Below are 7,002 nucleotides of genomic sequence, written 5' to 3'. Positions count from 1 at the left end.
AGGAAGAGGAGGAGGACACAGCTCAGAGAATATCATCTGTGTCACTGAACTGTACACAGGGAAACAGCTCAATTGGTGTATGTTTTGCTGCGTCTATTGTCACAACAACAAAAGTAAAATTCAAGAAAGAAACAGACATGGATCTCGTCCCCTGATTGCCAGGGACTGCAGTCTCTAGTTTCCACGTGAGTAGTCTTGGCTCGGCCAATTTCCTGGCTTTGCAGTCAACAAACAAGACCCCGAATTGGAGCTGAAATGTTTCCCGCGTTTCTTCGCTACCGAATGACACCGCTTAACACCACGCAGGGCTCAGGCTCTCAGCAGAATTGCAGGTGACACGCTGCAAATCACAGCACCCACCAGTGAGGCCCGCGGGTCACCAGGTGTCCACGGTCAGAAGTTGTGTTGAAGAAGATGAATGCCTCGCAGGAGGGAAACAGACAGTTCTGCATGTGCACAGCTGGAGTCCCGAAGACACAGGAGAGCCCATCGAGTCCAGGTGTGGCTGACTCACTCGGCGGAAGCGGCCTGCAAAGGCTGACCAGCCACTACATGAACGGAACAGGTTCCTGCCTGTTTGCAGGAACCAATCCATTATCACCCCACAATTGGGCCTCCCCCCACTGTATGCATTTTCAACAGGGGCAGCGGTGCGTCACTGGAGGAATATTTACCTTCCGCAGGGGAGACCCAGGATGGATTCCAGTCAGTGCACCCCACCCGGAGCCACCACTCGTCTGTGCACGGAGGCTTGCAGGGTGTTATGATCCTGAACAGGTCTCAGAGGAGCTTACGGAGCAGGACAGACTAGGAAGAACCGCCCGGCCTTCTGACCACCGCTGAGAATTCCACAGACACACTCCTCTGATTGACGGCATTGGTGGGGGTGATGCAGGGCTGGTCAAGACTCCGCTCAGTTGTCTGTGGGGTCCCTGTGGGGGTGGGGGCTGACGCAACAGCAGCGAACAACATCATGGTGTAGACTTTTCAGTAGCATCTTGGGCAGCTTGACAGGGAACTCTGCTTGTCACATCCTTTCTTGCAACGTCGAATGCGGAATCTGCCACTTACTCCAGAGAATTCTCCATGCAGGATGGAAATCTTGGATGAACACACACAATGCATTTCCATTGCAGTGCTAACTCAAAAACCAAACTCACTATTGTTTGTTGAGTTGCATCCGACCCAGCGATCTCTCTTTGGGTTGCTAAGGCGGTATCTCTATGGAAGGAGATTGCCCAACCTTCCTTCCAAGGAGTGGCTGGTGGGCTTGAACCGCCAGCCTTCTGGTTAGCATACAAATGTCTTAGGCACTGCGCCACCAGAGCTCTTATCTTTACAGAAGCAAAGCCCAAACCACACCCACTGCCGTGGAGTCCATTCTGACCCACAGCGCCCCTAGAGGACAGAGTGGAACTGCACCACAGGGTCTCCAAGGCTGTCAATCTTCACAGAAGCAAAGCCCAAACCACACCCACTGCCTGGAGTCTATTCTGACCCACAGCGCCCCTAGAGGACAGAGTGGAACTGCACCACAGGGTCTCCAAGGCTGTCAATCTTCACAGAAGCAAAGCCCAAACCACACCCACTGCCATGGAGTCCATTCTGACCCACAGCGCCCCTAGAGGACAGAGTGGAACTGCACCACAGGGTCTCCAAGGCTGTCAATCTTCACAGAAGCAAAGCCCAAACCAAAGTCACTGCCATTGACTTGATTCAACTCATAGTGACCCCTCCTTGGGTTTCCCAGGCAGTTATCACTACAGAAGTAGATTGCCCAACCTTTTTTCCGAGGAGTGGCTGGTGGGTTTGAACCCCCAGCCCTCTGGTTAGCAGTCAATGCCTTAGGCTCACTGGCTTGTTCACTGTGGCCCTGCTAGCCATTGTCCTCCACTCTGTGATGGACTGTAAATCCTATTCTCTATGCCTGTTTAGACTGGGATGGAGCTTGAGTTTCACGTTGCTGGAGGCTGAGACTTAAGTACCACCCTTACCTCCCATGTATATGTGAGGGTTCTGGGATAGGTGGCTCTCTTGCTGTGCCCCTACACTTGGTTCATCCTGGTTTTCCTCAAGAGATGGACCTGGCCATTGACTTCCGTGAAGAGGACAGCCCAGAAAACCACAGGAGGCAGTTCTACTCTGTCCCATGGGTTCACCATGACTTGGGATCCACTTGACAATACACAACCACGGCAAAAATGGCAGTGTGGTACTCTTCCCCACGGTTTGGGGAACACGTGGCTTCACTTAAGAACAACAACAACAACAAAATGCTCATACTGTAAAATGGGAGCCCCAATGCAGAGTGGTAGGATATGCAGAAAATTCCAGCGGGTCAACACATTGTATCGAAGATGAGAAAACAGGTCTACCAGTTGGCCCTCTCTTCCCTTTGCCTCTTAGACATGAGTCAGGTAAGTAGTTTTCCTTCTTGAAGTCTCCCAATGTCTTGCTAAGGAGCCCTGGTGGCCTAGTGGTTAATGAACTCAGGTGCTAACCAAAAGAGCAAGGTTGGAAACCACCAGCCTCTGTGTGGGAGAAAGATGAGGCAGTCTGCTTCCTTAAAGATTGACAGCCTTGGAGACCCTGTGGGCAGTTCCACTCTGTCCTCTAGGGGCGCTGTGGGTCAGAATAGACTCCAGGCAGTGGGTGTGGTTTGGGCTTTGCTTCTGTGAAGATTGACAGCCTTGGAAACCCTGTGGTGCAGTTCCACTCTGTCCTCTAGGGGCGCTGTGAGTCAGGATCAATTCCAGGGCAGTAGGTTAATGTCTGGGACCTCTGGTAGCATAGTGCCTAAGGCACTTGACTGCTAACTAGAAGGGCTGGCGGTTCAAACCTACCAGAAGGAAGATGGGGCAATCTACTTCCATAGTCATACTGCCTCGGAAACCCAAGGAGGGGTCGCTATGAGTCAGGTTCAACTTGACAGCACATAACAACAGGTTAATTAATGTCTAAGGAGCTCTGGTGAGGTATTGCCTAAGGCATTTATTTGACTTCGAACCAGAAGGGTGCGGTTCAAACCCACGAGCCACTCACAGGAGGAAGACAGCACAATCCACTTCTGTAAAGATGTACCACCTCCAAAACCCAAAGGGGGTCGCTGTGAGTCAGAACTGACCGGATGGCAGTGACTTTCGTTTTGTTTTGTTGTTAAAGGTTAATGTCTACAGAGCTCTGATGACACGGAGCTTAAGGCATTTGACTCTAAGCTGAAGGTTGGTGGTTCAAACCCACCAGTCGCTCTGCAGAAGGAAGATGGGACAATCTGTAAAGATTTCCTGCCTTGGGAATCCAGTGGTGGCCTCTATGAGTCGGAATGGGCTCCATGGCTGTGGGTTTGGTTAATGTCTTCCTAACACTGTGCAGATACACACTCCCCTTGCCTCTGGACTCTGTACCTTATCCTGGACCCACGCAGCAGCTGGGGTCCCCCGCCCCATGCTGAAGAACAAGCTGAGGGCAGCCCCCCATCTCCACGCAGCCTGTGGACCCGGCAGTTCAACCCTGGAGGGCTTCCTGGTCAGGTGTCAGCACACGGGGTCTTCCTGCTTTGGGGGGAGACTCGCTGTCCCCTCGCCAACTTCAACAGCACAGGACTTGTTAATGAACTCACTAAGCATTAATTGTCTCTTCCTCTCTAACTATTCTGGTTGTTTTATGTTTATTTTTTGTCTGCCTGGAACCGAGAGCGCCGATGCGCTACCTTGGCGTTCATCTTCCGCGGAGCGACTGCGCCATCTAGCGCCCGCACGTTGAAATTTTTCCCTCATTTTCTTGACAGATTGAGGACATGCCGAGGAGAGAAATGGAGTCTCAAATGTCAGCGTTTGTAGCATTTTTCTTTATCAAAGAATGTAACGCTTTGACCCAAGAGTTAAAAAAATGTATTTCCTATAAATCTTCACCATAAATACAATTTTAAAATTCTTTTAATGTATTTCCCTATTCCAAAAAAATAAAAATAGAAATACAAACCAGCTGCCATCAAGTCGACTCCGATGCATGGTGAGCCTCGGTGTGTCAGAGTAAAACTGTGTCCCGTAAGCTTCTCAGTGGCTAATTTTGTGGAAGAAGATGGCCAGCCCTTTCCTCCAAGGCACCACTGGCTGAGTTCAAACCTCCTCTCTCGCGGTTAGCAGTGACCACTTAACCACTGGGCTGGACTCATCCGTCTTCACAACCATCTCAGTTCCTATCTGAGGTTCTGATACGTCTCTTAGCAACAGCCTAGCACAATTGCATCTGAATTGACATTTTTTAAATTTCCTTTTGCTGCAGCAGGCAGTTGGCTCATTGCCGAGTTCACTGAGTGGCGTGCTTTCTTCAGTAACTCCCAAATGAAACACTTCCTGAGGTCTGAATCGGCTAACTTGGGGGGCTTGGCTTCTGAAAGGAACCCATCTTCTACCACCATACCTACCCTCCCTGGCACAGGTGTCTTAGTTCTCTAGTGCTAACAGAAATACCACAAGGGGGTGACTTCCACAAACAGAAATTGATTTTCTCACAGTTTAAGAAGCTAGACATTCGAATCAGGGCGCGGCTGGAGTGGGAGGCTGTGTGTGTGTCACCTCTGGGGAAGGTCCTCGTCTCTTCCGCTTGTTTCCTTTGGTATCAAACTTTGTTGGTATCAAAATTTGTTCTCCTTTGCTATCAAACTTCCCCCATCTCCCTTGTTTGTCTGCTCCTTTTACATCTTAAAAGAGATTACCTGGAAAGAAACCCTGCACTAAACCTGCCTCGTTAACGTAACAAACACAACCCATTCCCAAATGGGACTGCCACCACCTGCGTAGAGTGAGGCTTTATGATACACAGTTTGGGGGAATGGAATTCAGTCCATCCCAACAGGATCACTCTATTTATTCCACGAAATCCTTTTAGAGAAGCTACTTGGCATTTGAGATTTCAGAATATTTATTGGGGGTGTTTGTTTCTTTCTTTCTTTAGTTGTGGTTGGGGGAAAAGCTTACAGAGCGAAGTGGCCTTCCACTCAGCAGTCCACGCACGTTCTGTTTTGTGGCATTGACTGCAGTCGCCACACTGTAACAGCCTTCTTCCCACTGCCTCCCCGGGACACCCCTTCCCGTTCCCCTTCCTGTCCCTCCTCTCCCCACTTCCCAGCTCTGTCCCTGAGCAAACCCTGTCCTCCGGATCTCTCGGGCCTGACTGCTGTAATGAGCGCACACCCTCCTGATATTGCTGGTCACCCCACAGGTCTGTCTGTTGCTTGGCTGACAGTTGAGTCAGGGGCTTCAGTTCCGTTCCCAGCTTGAAGGGTGTCTGAGGGCCAGCCTCTCAGGGCTTCCACCCATTCTCATCAGACCAGGAACCCTGGTCTTTTTTTTTTAAGATTTTGAGTTTTGTTCCCTATTTGCCCCACTCTCTCCAGGACCTCTCACAGTGATGCCTTTCGCGCAGTCAGCAGTGGGAGCCAGGCACCACCCAGTTCCTCTGGGCTCCAGGTCCCGGAGGCTGCAGTTCCCGTGGCTCGTTCCTTGGTCCTTTGGGGAGTGTCCTTGTCACGAGCACGGGACCTGCTCGTGCGACACAGCGTAGCCTCGGGATGTCCCGGGCATACACAAGACATGTACCTTTGGTACTGGAGTTGGTCCCCTGTTGGATCACACATGGTTGCTGTTCTCAGTTGCCATCATGTTGTTTGCAACTCATGCTGACCCCACGGACAACAGACCCAAACATCGCCTGGTCCTGACCATGTCCACAGTCACTGGGCTGCCCGAGTCCCCAGCGAAGGCCACCGTGTGTTTTAAGTGCCTTGTAACCCGTGGGCTCCTCCTCCAGCACTGTGTAGAGAATGCTCTGCTGTGATCCCCAGACTTTATAGATCTTCAAAAGGAGACCCCCAGGCCTTTCTTCCTGGTCTCTCGCTCGCAGTCTGGAAGCTCTGCCAAAACCTCTCCACCCTGGGAGACCCTGGTGGGATTAGAAATATCAAAGGCAGAGCTTGCAACATGATAGTAACAGCACCACGACCTGGCAGATGGGCGATGGGTGCATCACACAGTCTGAAAGGGTTATCTCCAGGTTAACTTGTCGAATCCCAGGACAGGCTTGTACGGTGACCCTCCATCATGCTTTATAGCTTGTGTCCTCAGCACATCCCATCCACTGTTGCCACCGTTGCTTTTATCCAACCTCTTCTTATTTGCTCTCCACCGTCTGCACATCAAACAGAACAAGGGGCTCCTGCCTGGTTTAAAATCAGGAAGGGTGTGCGTCAGGCTTGTAGCCTTTCACCGTACCTATTCAATCTGTACGCTGAGCAAGTAGTCCAGGAAGCTGGACTCTATGATGAAGACCGTGGCATCAGGATTGGAGGAAGATTCACTAACAACCTGAGATACGCTGAGGAATGCCACAACCTTCCTCGCTGAGAGTGAAGAGGACTTGAAACACTTGAGCACGGATTACACCTCAACAGAAAGAAAACACAAACCTTCAGAAGTGGACCAATAAGCAGCATGCCAATAAACGGAAAAAAGATTGAAGTTGTCAAGGATATCATTTTACTTAGATCCACAATCAACACCCACGGAAACGGCAATCAAGAAACAAGACATTGTATTGGATTGCGTAAATCTGCTGCAAGAGACCTTTGAAGTATTCAGGAATAAAGATGTCACTTTGAAGAGTAACGTGTGCATAGTGTTTTCAGTCGCCTCATGTGCATGTCAGAGCTGGACAATGAATAAGGAAGACAGGAGAGTTGATGCCTCTGAGGTGTGGTGTTTATGAAGAATGCCGAACGTCCCAGGGACCGCCAGAGAATGAACAAATCTGTCCTGGAGGAAGCGCGGCCGGAACCCTCCTTAGAAGTGAGGGTGGCCAGCCTTTGTCTCGGGGACTCTGAGCATGTGATCAGGAGCGACCAGGCCCTGGAAAGTGACACCGTAATTGGTAAAATGGAGGGTCAGCAAAAAGCAGGAAGACCTTGCACAAGATGGACCCACGCCGTGGCTGCAATCACGGGTG

This window comes from Orycteropus afer, unplaced genomic scaffold (assembly GCF_000298275.1).
Source record: "Orycteropus afer afer isolate SDZICR_OR568_19922 unplaced genomic scaffold, OryAfe1.0 scaffold00988, whole genome shotgun sequence".
In the NCBI taxonomy this organism is placed as follows: Eukaryota; Metazoa; Chordata; class Mammalia; order Tubulidentata; family Orycteropodidae; genus Orycteropus; species Orycteropus afer.
This window is presented reverse-complemented; position numbering follows the sequence as displayed.